Source organism: Brienomyrus brachyistius, chromosome 1 (genome assembly GCF_023856365.1).
Source record: "Brienomyrus brachyistius isolate T26 chromosome 1, BBRACH_0.4, whole genome shotgun sequence".
Lineage (NCBI taxonomy): Eukaryota > Metazoa > Chordata > Actinopteri > Osteoglossiformes > Mormyridae > Brienomyrus > Brienomyrus brachyistius.
This window is the reverse complement of record NC_064533.1, coordinates 48,262,117-48,285,507: the sequence shown is the minus strand read 5'-3', so window position 1 is coordinate 48,285,507 and position 23,391 is coordinate 48,262,117. Positions and strand designations below refer to the sequence as shown.

At 44.9% G+C, this 23,391-nt stretch overlaps 1 protein-coding gene across 1 annotated transcript in view; it reads left to right on the top strand.

The window, feature by feature from the left end:
- The window catches only part of LOC125751511 (bromodomain adjacent to zinc finger domain protein 2B), a 73,910-nt gene that overhangs the window by 11,172 nt on the left and 39,347 nt on the right, over positions 1–23,391 (top strand). Inside the window, 1 exon segment of the mRNA XM_049030389.1 lies at positions 2,257–2,300. The gene's annotated coding sequence lies outside the window, so the exon portion shown is untranslated.

Below are 23,391 nucleotides of genomic sequence, written 5' to 3'. Positions count from 1 at the left end.
GAGCAAAGCATGGGGGCTCAGGACTGTCACTCCTCTAATTAATAAGAGATGCCGGTTCTCTGCACGGATGAAGACAAACTGACGCTACTATTCATTGGATCAGAGCCATTTTAGTAGAGGCAATAGCACGCCCCCGATCCGGGGCCTCCTCTAACATCCAAACCTAGGCAAATGGCAAACAGGGACCTGGTTTACAAAAGATTAGGGAATATTTAAGTTAGGCACAGATACAGATTATATATTAGACATGGCTGGTCCCTAGTGGTAGAGTAGGTGGAATCTCCTCTATTCCTTAAATTCAATTATGAAGCGATTAACTCATTACTAAAATTTAATTGTCATTTAAAATCACATTCTTTCTCTTTGGGAAAAAAAATCACTATTGTAATATTTTAAAACGTATCTATTTATCTAACCATTTTTTTCTAGCTACCAGCTGCGAATGATGTATGTATCTTTAAAATGGTTTTTTGAACCACAGCTGGTTTTCCCTGCACATTATTTTTAGCTGCATATTTGGAGTAATTTACAGTAATGAAAAAATGCTTAAGAAAAGCAGTATAGGGGGGAGCAGGAGGGGGACAGGCAGCGAGGAAAGCGGGGCAGCGTGTGTGCATGCAAGCGCTGAGATGAGGAATCGCAGGTATTTTTCCTTCTGCTTCCTGAAAGGATTGTACAATAGTTCTCAGAGGGATATTGTCAAGACTTGCCTGCTTATCCTGAAGTCTCTCTCGCTGTTTTTTTTTTTTTGTGGCCTGCCAGTGTGTTACATACAAGCTGTTTAAAGTTTCACAGAAAGGTGTAAGCGTGCTGGCAGAGACCTCGGCAGGCTTTGCTGTTCCAACTTCAACTGCCATCCCCCCCCCCCCCCCCAAGATAAATATGCAGGCTGGCTTGGTCCAGGACAAAGGTGCAACTTTCTGCTATTACAAAACAATAACAGAAACCGTCTGAAGAGCAGGCTGGCTTATGTGCTTAAGGCCTCCCTTTGCTGTGACTGTGCGGCAATCAAACGAGGGTTAATTTTCAAGCCACGCTGACGTCTGCTTAGCAGGGGTGAATAAATTTGTTACTTTTGTGATTCTAGCTATGTAATATTAATAATCATTCTGCGTGATGGTGATGCTGACTTTGCTCAGCAGTGGCAATTCTAGGATTTGTTTAGTTTTTTTTTTTTTGGTGCAGGGCATGAGAGGAGCCATAATTCATATATAAGAGTCAACCTTATTAGCCAGTGACATGTTTTGAATCATTGAGTGACAGGGGAGAGGGCACCAATCAGCTTTCAGCTCAGGCCAGTGCACCTGTGGCCCCACCCCTGATGATCAGGTTTTATTTGTTCACACTTTCAGGCTAGTCACTTTAATGTGGATTGAAAAGCTTGTGTCGGTTCAGTCGTCTTTAAACACCGCGACACATTTTCCTTGGAATTGCTTCATGCTACTGATTTTACCCTTTTTGCTGCAGCTGCCGTTTGCTGTCATAGTACCATGACAGTCGGATCAAACTCTAAATGAATGTAAATATTGTGAATAATACTGATCCGGTTGATGATGATGTTTGCACAATAAATGTCTGGTTATGCAAATGTGGACTGTGATGCTGGGGTCGTCCCAGAATGCGACACCTTGACCCCCAGGAGACCGCGAGGGGGCGCACAGCGGGCCGTAAATCACCACGCTGAAGTTTGCTGCCCCTTCACTCGCGTTAACCACCCATGGCCTTAGTTTCCTCCGCCTCGGGGACTCGAACCCCAGAATGGAAACATTTAATAGCTATAAGGGAAACCCGATGGCTAGCTGGAGGTACCTGCCCACCTAGCCGGCCCTGTTACTCCCGATCCCTGTTCCATGGCAGTCGGGAAGGGTTATGCAGTGGTGTGTCAAGTCACGGGATGGAAAGAAAAAAATGGTACTTCACTAAAACTGTGGACAGTAACATGGAAACTGGAAACCACCCCAAGTCTAAAAATGCATTATGTATTACTTCCGGTTTTGCCGCTCAAGTTCCAGCAGGTTTAAAAGCGAAATCGCTGAGAGTGTAGGCGACGAGCGGGCCAGGTCGTATCACTCTGCATGTGACCGCTCTTAACCTGCGCCGAGCTGCGGAGCGACCCGCCTGTCTTCCCTTTACGGCCCCCCGCACTGGGGGCTGTGGTTTCCAGAAAGGCTTCTGTGGCGCTTCTGGGACACTGAATGAAAAAAAACCATCGGCGCTAAGCCCTTCACCTGACCGCTGCCTGTGTCTCTCTTTCAGTTTGCAGGGAAGTGATGTCACTGGGCTGAAGACACTCCGCAGCGGTAAGCCTTGAGTCGTACCTCCTGCATGTTAATCGCCTGCTGTCGTCGTTCGCTGTCTGCAGCCGCTACCAGGGCTGCTGTACTGACCTCCTCTCCTCAAACACTGAAGACAAGATGTTGGATTATTTCTTCATTTTAATTTCAGTGTTTTTTTTTAAATTTTTTTTTAAAAAGCTCAACATCTATTAGTACTGCCTGAGACAAATTTGTCCTCCTTGTGCAATTTTTCAAATAAGATGATTAGTTTCTCACTTTTTTTGTTGTTGTTGTTTTTAAGAAGGCTGAAGTTTGCAGCTATACATGTGGTTTAATATGCGTTGCAGTTCTCATCTGCGATTTCACATTGGATGCCCTCAAGCTAAATCCTTCACCCTGTGTCCTCTGTTAAGAAAACAAAAAGATTATGGTCCCCGGGCCCCTTGAAAACATTAGTGTCAATAAGTAAGTAAATGCAGGTTTTAGATCTTGATATGTTTTCTTCCTTCCTTGTGTGTCTCGGGGGAATCGAGGATGGGAGTATTTGAGGGTGAACAGTCTCGCAGTGACACACAGCCTGGCTGCTGTTTGCAAGCTCCGTGTGGGATTCGGCTGAGTCCTTTGCTGTCAGGAAAATTACTGACGATTCGGAAGAAATGTTTTAAATCAATATCTTACCAATTAATGCCCCTCAATAAGCAAGAGCCTAGAGATTTCTGATAATCACTCGTAGTGACTCACAACCAAATACCAGAATGTCTCAGTAAGTTGATCAGCTGATTTAAATCAAGGTCTGACAGAATATATCAATATATTCCAGTTGTAGTACGATGGATGCGGTCCATAGAATAGTATATAAATAAAACTTCAGTTTCTTACCAGACAGATCTGTTCTTCAGGTATCTGTATCGGGAGCCTGAGCGCAGCCAAAACTGCACACGTGTGTCATATATGACATAACATTACACGCTTACATATGTATGCTTGTCGCTTGTTCGGTGTGGCCAATGATTTCAAACTGAGTGTCACGCTTGGCTCAACGAAATGCCCTCATGCTCAGTAAAGGTGTGAACTCATCCGGCAGCGACAAGCCTGTGGCTCCGCCCCCAGGCTCCGGTTCCAGTGCCGTATTGGACGAGCAGCGCCTCATGCGCGGCGGGCATCCGACCTTAAACGGATGAGTCCCTGGGGCCCTTTAGCAACAGGCTGTTTGCTAATTATACAGCATAGTGAGTGCCGTAGAACAGGACTGGGTTGCCCACCTGCGAAAGGATGTGCCATTGTACTGGTTTGTGGGCCCCCTCTTTAATTTTGAAGTCTGAGGATTCCTGGAAATAACTAATTATTCATGACATTCGGGTAATTGGTGGCTTTTGCTTTTCCTCCTTCTTTTGATTTAAGCCAGAAACGGAGCTGTTTGAACACCGCTTGCGAACGCCCGGCGGTCCTTAAGGCCTGGTGCCCCCCGGATGATTCCGGAAGGAAGCTTTAAACATTGGTTGCAGTCCTCTCAGACTTAGGATTTTCTTTTAGCCCCAATTATTACCACATGGCAGAACTGGTGCTCATTAGCTAGTATGTAAAACACATGTTTACAGCGCAGTTTTCATACATATCCCTGCCTGTGATGCTTTGGGGAAGGCGAAAGTTTAGTGGCACACATGTGATATGCCTGCGAAGGTTTCAAGGCATTGTTTTTTTTTGCCGTAATCCACAAATTTCCAAACAAAAGTTAATCCATGCCAGGTTCAGGATTATTGAATTCGCAATCTGGAGATGTACTGATCTTGTGTGTGGGTTTTTTTTTTTTTTAATTTCCATCTATTTTACGGTAGTACGCTAACAATTAATACAGGAAGTGAAAATGTGATACAAAATCAACTTCTGATTTCTGTGGAAAATTCTAGTTTTTGCAGCTCTCTGGGTCTACGGGTAACCGTTGGTGGAGAGTTTTTTTTTTTTTTTTTTTTTTGTTTTCAGTTTCAGCGTCGGTCTGTGTGAAACGCCTACCTGATAAAGAACCTAAGCAGGCCTCGGTCTTTTGTTTGGGATTGACACAACGTGGGACGGGATGAAAAAGGAAGTGAAAAATATTAGCTGAACTCCCAAATAAAAACAAACAGGAAGCAGAAGGACTTTGGAAAGAGAGTGGCGTTTGTGACAAAAGCATTTTTAAAAACTGATATCTCCAGCAGCAGCTCCTTATCAGGCATCTACAGCTATGGACCATGGCACTGGTACTGGACAATAAGCTAACGCCACAACTAGTTTTCTTATCTGTGATTTATTTATTTTTTTTTGGTCCCTGGTTCCTGGTTGCATAGCTGGGAAGGTATATCTGGTGTTCATTAGTGCATAGCGAGGGTCTTCAAAGGATACCTAACACAAAAATGCTGTTTAATAAATCAGTGTTAGCCAGGAATTTTAGGATTTTTTCCTCCTCTCGTAAAGGCTCACAAATGGTACGGATGCAGACATTTTTGTCCTTCTCCGTTTCAGCTCTGTTCTAACGTGGGATGATGTACAGTAATTGCTGAACGATTTCAAAAGCTTCAGAAAGAATTAGTTTACAATCTTTGTTTACAGTCTCAGGTATAATGTCTAGCAACAATAGTCGGAGGCGTAGGGCTGTGAGGTTTTCATCATGGATGCTAATGCCGCTTAGCAGAAACCAAAACGCAATTAGCGCTTCCCTGCAACGGCGTGTAATATATGCGACCGCTGTGCGTTTTGGCCCTGCCACACTAATTTTTTAACGCTTTCTGCCATGCAAGCATGCCTCAGTCCAGCAGTCAGCAGGAACATTTTCCCGTAGCCAGGTTTAAGTGCCACCTTAATGACGGATGCACTGTATTGACTCACTCGCTCATCAGCCACACCCCCGACACTGCTTTCTTTAGAGGGGCTGCTTCTTAAACGTCAGTGTCGTTTTCCTGTTTCTTCGTTTTAAAATATTTATGTCCTCCTATGGTTAACAGTGTGCCTTCAAGGAATGGATTCTGTGACCAGGGCTGAATCACTAACGGATTGCTGTGGCTTTGTAATATGATGTGCTGTTAAATACTGCATCTCTTTCTCTTGCAAGAGTGATAGGGAGGGTCGTACATGTCCCTGTCTGAAAGCATTTCGTCAAGGAAATTAGAATACTCCTCATTGATTGGCTCTATCACTCCATGTACCTGGATTGGGGAAGGTATTCAAATAGAAAATCGCTAAACAACAAAATATTTACACTTTGCATATTGTGAAGTGATGTTGTTATTTGCCTTTTGTCACTGTATGAAACTTGTTGGAGACAGTTTGATAAGTGTTGCTTTCCTGTGACCAGTTATTTTGGGATACAGTAAGCAAGTAGAAGGATGTGTTTTTGATTGTTTTTGAACATTTTAGTGGGGAGAGCGTCATTCATGGTTTTCTTTTATGGAGGGGAGCTAGGAGACCATTGAGATTGCCACATTGAATTTGGAGTGGGGGGGTGTGTAGGGAGGGGCGGGGTTTGGGCAGGGAGTGGCGGACAGAGGGTCGCCTGCTTGCTCTGAATTTTTTGGGGTGGGGCTGTGGAGTTGCAAAAGAAGAGAAGGCATTTTGCTGATTATAGATGCCCCTTCCATCGCTGCGACGTCAGAGTGGAATCCAGGCACGAATGAAAATGAAATTTTTTCCGCATCTTTCAGCCCCTAATTGGGGGTTGGGGGTGGAAAAAGGAGTGCTCAGTCTCGGATCCACAGCAGGATCGGGTCTTCAGCCAAGATGGTCTGGACCACGGTGGGGTTAAACCACGCCTTCTCAGCAAGTTCCGGGCCATGTTGTATCTACTGCTATTGTTTCACAACAAGGCCGGCCACGTGAGGTCATGTGCGATTACGCGTGCCTTCAGGAGACCCCATTAGAACGGCAGAGGAGCTTCCCCCCGCCCCCGCTGCTGCCTTCTCTGGAAGAACGCGACAGAACGCCTGGCCCAATGCAATGTAACCTTCCGCAGCTGTTCTGTAAAAAAAGAAGCAGCTCTCCCCGTCTTGCATTTCTTTTCGTCATGCTTCTTACAGAGACGCTCGCGTCGTGCTGACGATGCGGCGGCGGTCGGCGTCTCCGTGTCACGCGGGTGCGACTCCACCTCAGACGGTGGCGGTAGACCGCGACAAGAAGCACGTGACGGGATCTGCCGCCGAGGGCCTCTCCGGAGCACGGTTTAGCGCCTACCGGCTTCACTGCACCGCCATTCCTGAAAGGCAGGTGCGGAAGGAGTCGGTCAGGCTCTGTTCCGATTTACCGGAATGACCCCGGGGTCTGTGTTCGGTGGCCAGAGCGAGAGACCCGATGGGGGTGGGCTTAAGGGAGTGTTAGACAGGAGCCTCTGGGGAAAGGGAGAAGGCTCCAGGCTTCCGCAGGATTAAATGCGATGTCACTACGAATGTTGCGGCACCAGATGCAGAAACACTTAAATCTGTGTGCCGCAGCATCTTAGTGTGACCAACCCCCCCCTCGCCCCCTCCCCCGCCTGTCCATTTAGCAACCTATGCAGCGCATGCACTCCGCAGAGGACAGAGGAGGCATTAGGATCGTCCAGGGATTTGTGGTCCCTGGGACGCTCCTGTCTCTTATTATTATTACAGAGGCTGTGTACTCAGACACACTGGGAGAGGTTTGTAAGGCGGTACCACGGTAAACCTCAGAGAAGCGATTAGCTCTGAAATTCCGAATGTTCCTAAAAGAGGAACCTCTGTCCAGCTGTGTTCGGCAGACTAATTTGTTATCAATAGCCTGGGCTAATAATGGCAAACCCCCCCCCCCCCCATTCCCAGGGTGAAAGGTTAGAGAAGACTGGTTTTGGGACCCCTGTTGTGGGGAAGGATCTTGCATGAATAGGAGCTGCAGAGTCTCATAAGTGCCTCTCTGTGGTTTGATGTGCAGATGGTCTGGGGGAAAATTGAATTTTCCTTTAGCGTCGTTCGGATGTCGGGGCCAGATGCCTGCGTGCTGCCTTTGTGCTGGCAGGGGACTCCATTTTTATACATCTACAATACACGTTTTTGTCCATCTTTATTTGCAGCCACTCGGAATTTTTAAGGACGTTTAATTCGGTTTCTGTTCTTTGCGTGACCCCCGGAGGGACAGGGCCGGTGTGTCGCGTGTTAGCCGCTCGTAGCGCACATGACTGCCACGTTCCCCATAAAAAAAAAAAACCCTGCAGAGTGAGATTCCCAGCACCGGCGCTGATCTGATGCCCCCCCCCCCCGAATGGGGACCTAAGACGCTCCCAATAATATCAATAGCAGTTGAAGGAGGGGGGGAAAGCCTTTCTGTCAGTGTGCCGTAAAAGCTGCTTATCCAACAACGCCCCCCAGCACCCCCAGTGCCTACATGGGACCATATCTGCGCCGTCAGCCCCTCAGAAGCCAGCAGAGGTGATACCAAGGTGAACGCAGACTCGGGGAGCGGCCCGGGAATCATTGATATTCCGACTCGAAGGCTGCAAATGGCTCCGTGGCAGATGGAGTCTTTGTCAAGGAAGAGAGATGGTGACCGGGGAGAGCCTGAGTTGAGCGCGGTCACCTTCGCTTGCTCAGAGGGTTCCCTTGCACTTTGATCAATTACCCCCCCCCCCCATTGTTTACTGGAGATGTGGAGAAGGGCCATTTTAAAAAGGGGGGAGGGGGGTATGTGCAGGGAGTGCACTGGCACCGGGGCTCAGAGACGTGTCTCTGGGGAGGGTGGCTCGTATCCGGAAGATTCCTTTTCGTTAACGCGCTCTATAACATCAAGGTAAATAAAATAACAGGGCTCACACACGCCTGCTAATTTCCACGTATTTATACCTTTTCAAGTGTTAATAGGGAAATAAATTGAGAGGGAAAATGGATATAGCACCCCCCACCCCGTCTGGCAGTGCCCTCTTATTGAAAATGTCTTAGCGGTAAGAGTGCACCGATGTGGCGTTTCATCTGAATTTTAATTAGATCTTCTGGGCTCGTGGAAGCCTTGTCCTTTTATTTATGTTTCTTTCCTGATGTCGTCATGCCGCCATGCTGGGTTTCAAGGCTGGCATTAGCCCGGTTTTTGGTTAACTGGTATCTCGCGTAAAATGAATTGTGTGATACCTGTCAACTATTTATGATTAACTTTTTTTTTATTTTTTTTTTTATTATTTGTAATATATGGTCTGATGCACAACAACATCTCCCTTCCTGCCGGTTGTACCCCCTCTGGATTTGTGAGAACCTTAGGAAGACGGTTAGCGATTATCAAACGGAGGGGTTTGGCACCAGAAATCGATCCTCATATTTAAAAGCGAGTGCGTGACCATCGGCCAGCATGCAGTGCGCACGCGACGGGCGCTTAAATTAAAACGAGGGCAAGTGTCTTTGACCAATGACCAAGAAAGGAAATGAAAAGTGCCTCGTTTGTGAATTGCTAATTGTATTTGCTCTGTCCTGTACTGTATAACAATTTAGAATAATTAATTTGACCCGGCTCCCTTGATTGTTAAACATGGCCTGTAATAGATTGTTTTAATGGTTTGGGTACTCCATTTTGAATGAAGCAAATATCCAAATGCCTGTCTTTGAGCAATGAAGTGCTTTTTCCCCCTTTAGATTTTAATAGTAATTAAACAAGAATTACGATTTAATTGGACGAGTGATTATTAAAGCGTGTTGAATGTCTGTCCAACGTTTGTGTTTCCGGACACGGGCTCAGCTTCTGTGTTCCCGGAATGAAAGGTTAACGTTCAATAATAACGCTCTGAGCGAAACGGCGAGGTTGATAAATAGGACGGAATATCGGAAAGGTCAGAGAAGAAACGAGGGAAAGGACAAACGACGCAAAAAGCGGATGACACCGAGGTCTCGGTTTAATATGTATGTGTTGCAGGTTGATGGTTGGTTTCATTAGCCAGTCTCATTGGTATGCAACCGCTCTCCTCCTGCAGCAAAATGAATATTGTATTCGGGCATCCTGTATGTCGAGGAGAAAAGCTTGGATTTTAGACTCTTACATCCTTCTGAAAGGCTCTTTTTGTTTGTAACCTTTTTTTGGTTTCAATTAAAAATATTCAAAGAATTGATTCAGTCCATATGTACTTCAATTTCAAGAATGATGTTACGGTTTTTGTTGCCAGCTGGCTTTGTTTCCAGAGGAAGGCTAGTCAAGTTTGTTTTGATCTCGGCCAAGTGAATTCTTATTTCATGTCATCCTGGATGCCGGGTGGGAGTGCTTGCACATATCGCAGCCAGGACCGCTCTCTGTCTGATGGTGGATGACCAATCTCTTGGGGCTCCTGTCCACCTCTGGGGCGTCTATGTTTCTGACAGGAGGTTGGAGTCCTGCTGGCGGGAGAGACGACGTGGGCTAGCAATGTATAAATTTTTCCCTCTCTGTTTCATAGGAGGGAAAAGTTGGATTAGTGTAGAGTTTCTGGCCCAGATGCCTGACAAGTTCCTCAAGCTCATTTAATCCACATTGCCTAATCGCTTATCCTAGTCAGGGTCATGGAGGGGTCTGCAGCCTCTTGTAGTCAGCCACAGGCTGCCATATACCCTGAATAGGGTTCCAGTACTTTGCAGGGCATGTGCACACATTCAAAGTCAAACGCTATGGGCAACTTCGTGACACCAATTAGTTCCTTTGCTTTGGACTGTTACCGTAGTAAGAGGAGGAAACCACACAGAACAGAGGTGGGATTTGAACCCCCAACCCAGGAGATCAGGCCACTGTGTCACCCCCTTTGACTGCATAATCTGCACTTCACTGCAAGATTTTTTCGTTTTTCTGTTCTAGCACCGGCAAGTTGACAAACACAGGGGCACAGACATGACAGGCTAGGTCTGCTCAAGGACAACCAAATGTTTAAAGATGCAGAGCGGGCTGAGATGCTTCTACTGGAAGCTGTGTGCTCTCTCTCTCTCTCTCTCTCTCTTCCTCCCTCTCTGTTGTTGGTGAGGGTCATGTAGACAACAATGGCAGATGTGGCCCATTTGTACATAGTCGGCTATAGACCTTATTGGCATCCTACTGTGAGTGACAAAGTCTGAGTGTTGGGGTGATTCAAAGAAATGTGAACAAATAGTTTGTTCAGTTCCTCCTTGTTATGAATTCATTGCATCATTCTGACACGTATCTTCTGCCAGGAAAACCAATGGAGAGCACATTCGCTGCAGCCCCCTCTGCCCCCCAAGAGATTCCCATGGCTCATACTGGGTTATGCGTTTTTGGTTATTCAGTTACTATCTGAGTCAAAGCAAGTCTCACCTGCTGAGGTTTCGATAGTGAAAAGGAGCAGCTGAGGTTGAATTTAAGGATCAAATGAGTGATATCATGAAAGAGTGACATCATTCACATTTATGTGATCATTTGAGGAATTGCTATAAATACATTTACGGGCACTCCCCTGGTTATGAACGCGATCCGTTCCCTAAGTCTGTCTTTATGTGGAATTCATAGGTAATTCGGAAAATAATAATACTTATACAGTGAGAAAAGTGATTATACGCTACTGTATTGTACCAGAGCCGGCGAACTGCTGAAACCGCGCAATGTTTTCACAAGTGTCACAAAGTAGTGTGTGCATTCGTTGTTATGAACCATTGTATCAAAACTGAATTCTTAACATAATAGGCTTTATGGCAGTCCGTTCGTAAGCCAGACGTTCTTAACTTGGGGACTGCCTGTAAAGTATATACCTCCTTTATGGCTAACATCCTACTTAGCTGTTTAAGATGACTGTTACAATTGTAAGGTGTCTTACTGCTTAACTATAACGCTCAGGAAGCAGTATTGAAGTATAGATTCATAAATTTTGGGTTGCTTGCTGGGTAAGCTCTCCCTTTGTTAGTGATTGTTTTGCTTGCAGCTTGACCCTGGTTTGCCGATTCCTGGAAGGCTGAGTCACGCTGTACTGGCTGTGTTTTTGATGGAGTAAAAGAATCAGCAGCATTGTAAAGAATCCCAATAATTATTTTGATGATCGTTCTCAAACCTTTAAAACCTCACTGGGGATCATTTCGCAGCTATTAAGTGCCAGATTAACTTCTGATGGTAACTGGTATTGAGAAAGGTGCAATATGTACTCGCTTTAATTTTTTAATCTTATACAATGGAAAAATACAATGAAATGCCCTAGTCCCTGTATCAATATAGCCTTTAGGGCAATACAGTCTCCGTCCACAGTTTTAAAATCACATTTGCACAAAAGCTAATCATTAATTAGGGGGGAAAACAGGTAGTCTCCTTTTTACAAGCTACTCCATTGTTTAGCATTAAGTATGTAGCTGGTTATCTGTTCTGCTTTTTCGGAAGTTTGCAGTGAATTGGTAACGGAAAGGGTGCGTTGCTGGTTTATTCTGTGTAGCTTAAGTAGTGCAAAGGACATCTAGAAGTCGGGAAGTAGAATCTTCCGCTGAATGACTCGATCTTGTTACAAATAAGTACCGGCCCAGAAGCCGAAGATGTGCCGTGAGTGTATGAGTGTAGGAGGATTGGGGCTTGGGGTGCGGGGCCTTGGAAAAGGCCTCTTTCAGACTTTGATGAGAAAATGAACCATAATTCTGGTCATTTGTATATATTCCATAACACTTCCTGACTTGTGGGTTCTAAAATTTGATTGGTTGGAAGGAGGTCAGCCTGGACTGTAGAGGGACACTTTTGGAAGAAGCTGAAATTCCAGAGCCCAGGGTGGGGGATAGATACCAAAAGAGTAATTCAAACAGAATTGAAATTAAATGAGATTTTTGACTAGTCAAAAGCTGTGAGATCATTCTGTTTCCTACGAGCAGCTCACAGGATGAAAAGAGATTCCCCAGTTTGAAAATCGTCATCTTTCAGATGTCCTAAAATTATGTGGTTCTCTTGATTTTCACGACACACTCTTTCGTTAAATATTAAATGCGTGGTGGTTTAAAAAAAAGTGACGCTCCTGGGATTTGTTTATTCGTCACGCAGACAAAATCCCACGTGGAATGTTTCTGTGTTTTTAACGGTTTTTTTAGAATCCTGCTCGCAATGTAAGTCGCTCCATAAAGGGACTGCATCTTCCACAGCATAAATGCAGGCAATCCAGGCATTTAGATCTAATAATAGTCATAATTTGATCTCTTCGAGATGCTCACATTCATAGTTTCGTAGCTGATTTGTAAGCCATTATCCTTCATTTTATAGAATGCGTTTTAACTCACCGATGAAGACAAAAGACCTATGAGCAATTAGATGCAAATGATACGAAATTCTAGCATCTGTTCAACTTTTACAGCAAAGCCTGGAACATACCCGCGTTTAAAACATAACCGGTTTTATTTTATTTCTGTATTTTTCAGTAGTGTTGAATAATGTTGTATTATGTGTTAAAGTATGTGGTTTGTATAAACCGTCCAATTATTCTTACTGAAGGATTACCCAATTAGCCCAGTTTTAGGTTGAAAATGTAGTGTATAATTCTATTTTTAGATTTCATTCCTCCTATTTACTTGCCGAAGTGGCAGATTCAAATTGCAATTAATTTTCTTACCAATTGGTAATTACTTTGGCAATTACTCAGCTTCGTGTTCCGTTCCGCATTAAGAGTTAATTTTTTTTAAGCGTATTGTAGGTGAGATAATCCTGCGATATCAGGCATCTGTCTCTCGCTATTTCATGCCGCAGCGCACAGCGCTTCTGAAAAGGGCATTTGTTAGGTGCCTGTAACAGGAGATCCGGCGAGGTGCGTTTTTCCATTAGCGAGGCCCAGCGTGGACGGTGCTCTGTTTCACACCACCATAAAACAGCCGCTGCTGCTACAAAAGGCGGCAGGGAAAATTGCCTTCCGTAATGTTTGCTCGGAAGAAATACACGTCTGGCGAATAACACGTGCGGGGGGGGCGGATCATTTCTAAAGACAATATTATTTATATTAACTGAAAGCAGCTGATTATTCCATCAGCAGCGGAGAATATCAGTAAATATATATGGTACCTTGGTTACCGAGGCAAATGTAACTCTTAGTCACTGCTGGTAAAATGATCAGCGTGTCGGACTTCCTCTCGATTGAAGCAGTTCGCTGGTTTTTAAGATGATATCCATGATCATCAGACCCAGACGTGAAGGCGTTTATTTAAAAAAACAAAAAAAGAAAAACGTCCTGTTGCCGAAGCAGAAAGTAAATAAAAACAACAGAAAACGACATATAATATATGTTGATGCTGTGTGATGTTTCACTTATTAATAGGGAGGGGGGGGGGCTGTGTGACTGGAGGCTGCCGTGATTCGCTCGTGTGTTTTCGAACACGTTCCAAAAAAACCCCCTCAGTACAAGACAGCATAACAGCTCATGGGGTTTCTGTGGTTACAGGTGACAACAAAAACTAGCCAGTATGTTTCCCATGTAAATGTATAGTCTGGCCCCCGCTTACCTTAACGCTTTAATTGTTAACATTAACTCTGAACGTATCCCTGCAAGCTCCTCAGACGCTACCTCATTGACGAGGCCGGTAATGGCTCGGCTGGACCGTCATGGGCAGCATGACGGGCAGACAGACACGAGAGACGTTACCCTGCCGTCTGCGCGCCTGTGTGTGTCCGTCCTCTTAGCTGCAGACGACAGTAACAATGGACTTTGTGCCGTGCTGATTTGCGTCCTGATAACAGGAGCGCGGAAGGGCGGCCGAGGACTGTGGCCTGTTCTGCTGTCATAACCAGATGTGTGTGTGTGTGTGCAGGGGAGAAAAACAAATAAGATGGCCGTCCCCCTGCTCGCTCGCTCGCTCCCTCGCCTGCGCCTCCTGACAGTGTCTCCGCGGCTCGGGCGGTATGGAAATGAACAGGAAGCAGCTTCTCCCGGCCTTTCCCTCGCCGAACCCGCGTCCTGAACCGTAACTAGACGCCGAGATGGCACGAAGGCCGCAAACTGGTCCGGTGACATGCCTCTGTCAAGACGACACACGCTTTCCGCTGTTGTCAGGGACTTTTTTTATTTACTACGATAATTTCTTTTCTTTTTTTGCCAGGCCGAGAGCAGCATCTGAGAAAAGAAGGCGAGCTGCACATTACTGCCTTATGATTTACGATTATGAGATTCGTTTGCTGATCTCATCTCGGACTGTTATTTCGTTACGGGAACATATCAGTGCACATCATTGTGGTTTTGTCGTAAGACGGGACAGTTTTAAGCGGGTGAGACACTCTTCTAAGTTCCTTTCAATTAATAATTACAGTTTTGCGTTAAAAAAAGCAGGCTTTAAATGCAGAAGTGTAAGTCCTTTGTGTGGAAACAAGGTGGTGGAAGTATTTATTTCGCAACAAAAAAAACTTTTAAAAAGTACCTATCAGTAATCATCAAAATAATGTAACAAAATAAGTCATTAATTAAATAGATCATTGCCCTCCCTACAAAAAAAAAAACTCCAGTTGATAGTTATCAGTTTTTTTTTATTGATGGAAAGTTATTCTGAGGGAACTATGGGGTTTTCTGTACTGTGGCTAAAACAGTCAGTTGCCGTCATTTAGCTTAATATTGTATTGCAGTGGTTAAAACCTGTGTGACAGAATACTTCTATTCTGGTCTATCACACCGTATCATGTTTCTAGGCAGATGCATTCAACGCTGCGTTGGGTGGTGTGGATCTGTCTGGACTCCCAAGGAGCACAACGTTTACGAAACATCGGATAACCTTTAACTTAATGGCAAAGACCAATAATATGCCAACTGTATTTTTTTCTGGATATCAGATGATGGAAGATGTTTTATTTAAAGATTCTTCCCGTTTCTGTGCCATAAGAGCAAAAAAAAACTTTACTGAAGCTGTTCTGTTTTTCTCTGCGGTTCAGGAAGTCTAGTGAACTTAGACGTTCAAACATTCATGGCTTTTTTTTTTTTATTTAGTTTTTGCGTAATCCCTATGGCCTCAACTTAAATGTGAAAAAACGGTTGACTGAAATCACATCTTCTGCTTTCAGTTGCATTTTTGCACTGGTTAGGCAGTGTAATATCTGCATTTTAAATAATTGCACAGAGAAGTATGTATGTTTTTTTATTTATCGAAAAAACATGGATTCTGAAGCTAAATCCAACCAGACTTCTTCTCTTGACTTGACAAATTTGGAAAGGGGAGAAGGTATAGATAGATGGCAAAAGCAGCTTGAGGAGGCAGGCTAGCAAGAAGCGAAAATGGATCAGCGTCGCCCCTATGGTCCTCATCTGCAGTCGCTGTCAAGTGCAGCTGTCTGTCTGCTTCTGAACTCCGACAGACAGTTTTTTCTTTCTTTCTTTTTCTTTCATTTCTCGTGATTTGAATTTGATTTACAGAGAACATCTGCTTTTGGCAGGTGCAGCAGGCAAAGGAGGTGGCCTGGCTGAATATCTGTATCCACGCAGCGTGCCTGGGTACAGAAAGCAAGGGGGGGGGGGGCTGCTTTTGGTCCTGCACTCTCACGTTGGACCGAGAGAGGAGATGCTGTAGTTAATGGCTAGAAGGTGGGGATTTCTTGGGACACGATGGACTTGGCTTGGAGTCGATGGTTAGCCAGGTCAGCATGGCCCCCCCCCCCCCGAACAGGCCGCTGTGCAACTGGGAGCATCTGCTGCTCCAATATTTCTGCCTCCACCCCCCCCCCCCAACAAAGCCCAGCACCCGAAAGACGGTTACTGCCGTTGACTGCAGTTTCGAAACAATCTCCACAATGACTCAGCAGCTGTAGAAATACTGAAAGTTAACGTGGGGGGGTAGGGAAACAGGGAGAGAAAAAGAGAAGTCGACCCTTATCAATGTTTCCTCTTACGTAATAGGTGGGGACAATAATTAACAATTAAATCTGTATTTGCTTGGTGCCGTGAGGCATTGAGAGTGTTGCACCTTTTGGCCACTAGGAGAGCACAAGCACCCCCCCCTCATACACACACACACACACACACAACTCAGGAGATTACAACCTCTGAATCTCTTAAGGTTTTGGCTTCGTTCCGATTGCTTTTGTATATCACAGTACACCTTAATCTTTGTCTGCTGTGTTTGAAAGAATGCGTGTTTTTTTTTTCTTTTTGTCAGGCGTTCATAGGCCTACAAGATGCAGAGGCCACATCCTGCCACTGAGGCAGTCTGCCTCATAAACTCTGGGAATGTTGCGCAACCACAGTTCTCTGTTTCCTATTTAAGAGCCCTGTTTGCAAATGGAAACGCCATGTGGATTTTGAGATCACGTTCGCGAGTTTTAAATCATCATTTACTTGTAGCCCTGGGCAAGCTCAGGGCGGGCGGGTGGGGGGGCTCACACCCTGGATGGGGGCTTTAAGTGCCTCTCACAGAAAACAGAAATGAGCCCAAATGCAAGAGAAGCTACTTTATTCATCAGAGCGGAAGACAAATTGGTTCACTGTGTGACTTTTTGCCACAAGCATCACAAGGTTGCTTGTTCTTCTAATTGAATTTTTCTTTTTTAAAATTGCAGAAAAACAAAAATGACATTGTTGAGTCTTTTTTTTTTTTTGGAAGTTGTCCTGGTGCTGCAGACTTAGCCTCTGAGTCATTGACGGATTGGTCACAAATTGGTCATGAAATGTAAACGCTTTTCATATTACTGCAAGTGCTGTCCCGTTTGTCGTGCCCCAATGGTGAGAGACATTCAGCTGCAGACGCAGAATTTGCTGCGAGAACGAATAGTGCAGCTTCAATCTGAATATCTGGGGCCTGGCCGGTTTATTTTTTACATACATTCGTTAAAAAAAACAAAAACAAAAGCAAATGATTTGGAGCTGAAAAACACAACCATCCGCTATAAATTGCGCGCTGATTTATTTCCTTGCAGAAGGAAAGGCGCTGCCTTGATTTTTACGGCGCTAATATTATTGGAGGATAAACGAAATAAACGCACAGGCGCCGGTTTGCATATGCTTGCATTTTTTAAATCATAGTTGATCTTTCTTTTTTTATGAAATCGGAGCAATTTATTCATGAGGGTTTGCAGCCCCCCACGATGCAAGTCAGTGAATTAAAAATTCTGGCGTTGGGAAATATCCTACATTGCGGATATGCTCTCCAGAGTGCTGCTTATCTTCATTAGAAATGCATATTCCTGACGTTTAATGAAAATCAGTTTAGTTTAAGGATATGCCGTGTCGGATACAGAAAGATAATTACTCGCTCTCTCTTCCCGCATGCAGATTTTACATTTCCATGCATCCTCTTAAGGTTACAGGCTACTTAAAAAAAGATGCATCCATCGCAAAGCCACCTAATGCACCGTTACTGCGTCGCCACTTTTATGTCCGGACTCTTACGTCTTTTCTCCGTCGTCCTTTTTTTTGAGCATGATGCAATTTGGTGTTAATCAGACTGAAACGTGATAATGGAGTCCGCGTCTGTTCGCTGATTTACGAACAGGAAATATTTCTTGATGTTTCTGTGGTATGTGATCATTTTTTAGATGTATAAGGGTAACCTGTAATGTGGAAATGAAATGAACAGGAGAGCTGACGTGTAGCACCAGAGTCAAAACAGTATCTGGCATGTGTGCAGACATAGTTTTCATAGAAATCAAGATATAATCTACGAAGTGTTATGTATTTGTGAAAGGTATAACTATAAAGGTGTTAAATCCATGTGCTTTTTATTGGAGAAACGGGTAGTGTACATTAGTGTGGCTAACGGGACGAAGAAGGGAAAAAAGACAATGCCGCCGCCATTAGAGGAGCCACTTGCTTATCTACCTTGAAATGTCAGTGCGGATTCCCCCGGTGAGAAACTCTGGCAGCTCCACTGCAGAGTGCCGAGGATACGGCGGGGCCGGGAGGCGCTCCTGCGGCATGTCCGCGCCGTTGTTGCCCTCCCGGTGCGCTGACGTGCCGCGCCGCTGTAATGCAACGAATGACCCCGGCCGTCTGAAAACTGCGTGCTGCGTAAATAAATGGAATGTGGGGGGATGGGGGGGGCTGAGGGCGAGCCGTCAAAGCTCCGTGTTCCCCGATAGCAGCGCACCGACCCGCGATACAGGCGCTACCCAATTAACGGGCTATCGATCCGTGTTCAAGTCGGGCGCGGTACATATATTATGTTACATTGTTTATGCTGAAAAACCAAAGACGCGCGATGAAATTGCGAATTTCAGTTCCTTTCCAGTTACTTTCGATCTTCATAACAGTTTTCTAAGCTTTTTTTCCCCGTTCCATTGAGTGACGCTGATTTTCTGTCATTTAAATTAGTACTAGGAAAATTAGTCCAGTGACTAATGACTGTTGATTAAAACGACAGAAGTTTATCACCGTCTTACTCAGTGGGACTTCGTTGTACACAGACTGCAGCTAAATCAAGCCCCTTGGATTCCGTTTAGCCGTCTCATCCTTCCATTAAGTTTATTAATTGACTTCTGCATTGTCGGTTTAAGCTTAATAAATATCAAAACCACATTGTAAAATATAGCGTTAGCAATCTCGGTATATGCTTTGTATAAATTTGGCTTTATATGCTTTTTCAGTCTGTCATATCTTAAAAGGTTTCTGCGGGTCTGTGTTAAACAAAAAGGGGTTTCTTTGAAGCGGCACTGGAGAGCATTTCAAAGCTGTCACAGTGGTGTGTGTGTGTGTCTTTTGGAGAGTGCAGCAGGAGATGATGTAGCTGTTGGGAGAGTGAGTGTGTGTGCGTGGGGCTCATTCCAGGTGATTGGCAGATGAAGGTGATGCTCTGGCCTGCGCTTGAGCCGCCTGTTATGCGCTAGGGTCCTGCCTGTGTCCTCGCTGTGGCCCCGGAGTCTCCCCTGGCTTGTTTCCAGGGATTTGTCACTTGCCCCCACCCCCTGCCCCTGCCAGTCAAGCCTACAGAGAACCCCCCCCCCCCATTTGCTGCCAAACAGCACCTCCAGCAGGGACTGAGAAATTTGTTTCCTCTTTCTTTTTTTAATTCAGCCACTTTAGCGTCATAACTAAATGCAGAAGCAGCAGGATGGCTGTGATGTAATCGGGTCTGAGGCGGCTGCCCCCCACCCCCACCCCCACCCCGCCCAGCACATCTCAATGACTGTTACCCTGGCCGACAGGGGTGCACAGTCCCCGATCACAAAGCCTGTGTGGTTAGACCAGGTAAAAGCCCTCCCCCCTCAGGCAAACTTAACTGCCCATTTTCGCTTTGTCTTGGGTGATTGGGGGGGGTGGGTGGCGGTGGTTTTCTAAGGCTGCACCACCCTGAGAAGATGGACGTTTGCTCATCTCGCCCCCGTCAGGATCCGCCCTGTGTGTGGTCGTGAAAAGGCAGTCACCGCTGACCGAGTGTATCTTCCGTCCCGCACTGCGTGATGTCATCCTGTTTCAGATTTCAGAATCTCTTCTCCCCAGCAGGGAGTGCAGGGCTGTGTGTTGGTTGACTTTTGTGAAAGCATGCGTCCTAAATTTCCAGTTTTGTTTAACTTCCTTTCGTTTCATTCTGGGGGCCTTTCCAGCATGCTTTTGAGTATTGTTCGGTCATGTAGGAACCTGTTCCACGGTCTTCTTTTGTTCCTGAATCTAGGATTATGTTTTTGGAGTCCACATCCGGCCTCGCTAGGGAGGAAGGATTCTGTTACGGAAAAAGACAGCAGAGTGTGGATGGTTCAGATGGAAAGATGAACATCTGACTCCAGTCCAAATTTAAGGCAGGAAATAATGGACCTGTGGATCGGGCCTAAATCACTTTTGAGGGATGTGACTTGTCCCGTAATGAGGTGATTAGGTGTTATTGCAACGGACTCGCAATAAGTTGAACAGGAACACCAATGTAAATGAGGAGATATCTCTTCAAATGAAAGAATTATGTGGTATTGTTACCAGCGAGATTGACCCAGTAGGGAGAAACTGTGCCTTCCTGACCGGGGGGGAGCTGAACCCAGCAGCACCCAGGCCCGTGTGACACTGAGCAGCTCTGCATAGCAGTGGGGGAAATTCCCTGCTTTTTGTTTGATATGTAGTACATGTATGCAAGTGAATGTTTAATGTCTCTTTTGGAAGCTTTCCTATGACTTTATATGCATCGTAGTGCATATTCTTGATACGTCAGGCCTCACGATAGCTAAACAACAGCTAATAAAACTGATTCTTTGGGTTTTATGCCTCTCCCCTGTCCAGACGGTGCCGGTGCTAAAATCTGAAGCCGTTATGAATTTGCCTCACAGCTTCATCTTGCTTCCTGCTGAAACCCTGTCTTGCGATTTGCACCCCAGCTCTTCCTCACCAAAGAGCATCCGGACTGCAGTAATCGGGGAAATTCTCACCCCAATCCTGCTCCGGTTTGTCCTGGCTTCGTCTGCATTTAGGTGGGCCGTAGGATGAGATGGAACACGCAACCTCTGCTGTTTTGGTGCTTCAGGAAGACCAAGGTGCATCAGCCACCTGATGAATACCGGTTCCTAGCACCTCATTATTTACACCTGGGCTTGGAGTCCGCTGTCTCTGCCAATGATGTCATAATCCTTACCTCAGATACGGTGCTCCAGCCATCTGTAGTCTGCCAGCCTGGCGCAGATGGCTACATGGGCCCTTCACGACACCCTTCCTGCTTTACGGGGCGTCACCTGCAGTGGGATTTGTACGTGGAGTGACGCCGTACGGCGCGTTTACACAGGGGCGTAGAAAGGTACAAGATCGTCATTCTGGCAGAGCAGCGATCAAGTCACCTTTCTTCCTCAACTATGATACTATAATTCGTCTACAAGGGTCACGTGTAGAGCAAAGTTCGGCAGACAGCCCCAGGACACATTTTATCATTCACCATCCCCCCATCCAAAGTGTTAGCGATAAGCCTGTAGCTTCATGGCACCTGATGGGAAATGACAAAGCTGGAAAGCTTGTTTACGGCAGATGTAACAGACAGGAATAACGCTCTCAGGCATGTCGTCTTTAATTTGGCAGGATAACCTTTACACAGACAAGTCTCATGTTTAATTTGTAACCAGTTTCCTAATCACACAAGCATTCCTTACAAGTTCTAGGTATGCTGTCGTTTTTTGTTTTCCTACACTTATGCAAACCACTTCTCGGCGGTAGCACTTAGGTCGTGTTGGAGCAGGACTTCTTTTAGTACTCTTAATTTTTGAGACGATAATGCAAATTCGTTGCCTTCTTTTTCTTTTAAATGGATTGCAAGTTCAAACCTTCCCCCTCCAGTTGTATAACTCGCTCTGTAATCAGCGGTACAACAGAAAAAGCAATTATCATTTGTTTCGCAAAGAAAAACGTCAAAGGAAATTAGTTTTCTTTCCCCTTCACATTAAAACCAGCATGCCACAGGTTTTTTTTTTAAATTTCTATTTTAATTTTAAAAGAACCTGACAACACATAACATTATTGCAATTAATACATGACAACATTTAATAAAAGTTCAGAAAACAAACTAAATTGGATATTTGATTGCACGAGGTTCCGGGTTGAATAATGGCACTAATTTCCCACGAGTCATGTGATCGGACTCATTCTTAAGCTTTGTTCTTACTGTGACCCAGCTAGAAACGTCAAGTCCGTCAATGGCAAAGCGCACGCAGGGAATGACGCGGTGGAACCTAGCGGAAAACTCGCAGACAGCGGTGGGGCTGTGGGGAATCCCCCCCACCCCCAATAGTCTCTCGTGCTGAGTGCGTCAAAGCAACCGGAAGTCATTCATTCTCTGTGGGAGGGTGCATCGCCAGGCAGTGAACAGAGGCTCAGCGTGCGAATTTTAGTATTACACGGTAGTTTGGGAAAATTAGTTAATATTCATGAGAAGCGCTACCTGATTGACCGGTGAATGCTTTGAACGGAGTTCACTGGCCAATCAGGTAGCCTCACTAATGAATATTAATGAGCCCCCCCCCCCCCCCCCAAAAAAAAAAAAAACCCTGTAAAATGAAAATTCGCGCACGGTATGGCGATTTGGGAGCTATGAGCGTCAACATGAAGTTAATTCCAGGCAGCTTTTTGGTAATGAGCTTTGATGCGGTTCGGCAGCAACCAGTCGAAACGTGGAAATGCTCCGCTAAAGAGAGTTCCACAGAACACAAGCCTGCAAACTGTTGTTTAAATCAAACTTTTCCCAAGTACAATGAAGGGGAAATGGTATGGAATGCCGTCGGCGTATAAGCCATGAGATGTACGACCCGACATCGCATTTATAACCTTTAGACAAAACGCCCATGTTTAAGCATAAGTGTTAAAAAAGCTCTTTCAGTACTGAGCTATTCCTAGGCGAATGCTATTTAAGAGTAGAGGGTTCAGTTTGCAATGCATTTTATCTCTAATATATAGGCTTTTAATCATAATCACTGAAAGTCAAATTTTGTGGACAAAATTGTTTTGTCTGATACACTGAATTAATATGTCTCACTTGGAGTAAGTGAAGTAAAATAGCAGAATAGTCAGGGCTGAGGTGGGACTGATTTTCTAACTTGGAGTTCAAGCCCCTGGACAGCCCAGTATAGAACTACACAATTATTATAAGTTTCCATTAACATCTATTATTTAAGCCGTTGAACGCACATTCTTACCTAAACGCTTTAATTTTACGTTCATGTAATTTTTGCCGACACGTTTCACGGAAGTCATTAAACAAAGTTTGTTTAGACGTAAACAAATATGGAATCTTCATGAAAGTGCACATTAAATATATGATCTGTGCAAATTCCAAAGCATTGTTAATAAATCACTTTTTGCACTATTTATTTTTGTAGAATTTGTACAGAAAATTTATGATGCGCACTTTCGCGTTTCCATGAGAATGCCTTGACAGTCCTAAATTAAACCAAACACCGCCGTTCTAACACTGACCCGAGAGTGCTGCTTTCTGGATTCGAGCTGATTTTTTGGTGTAGGGAGAAAGAGGCAAAATGCCGTATAGAGACTGTCTCTCTGTTTATACCCTGATGTCATTCCTTAAAACTCATCATTGCCATAGCAAGGTCCCCAGTTATTTATGACGTGGACTAGACTAGGGTGTCTGTAATTGTCGGTGCTGCAGGTGAGTTGAAGTGCATAATATATTTGTGTGAAATACGGAAGGAAATTGCTTACTAATTTTGGCACCAAAGCATGCAAAACAATTAAAATCCTCGGTTAACTTAACGTTACTGATTTATAGCAGTAGTGTTTGTCTTAACGTAATTACATGTGCTTTGACAAATTATACCATTTTAGCAATCAGCACAAAGAACACGTTTCTTTGCT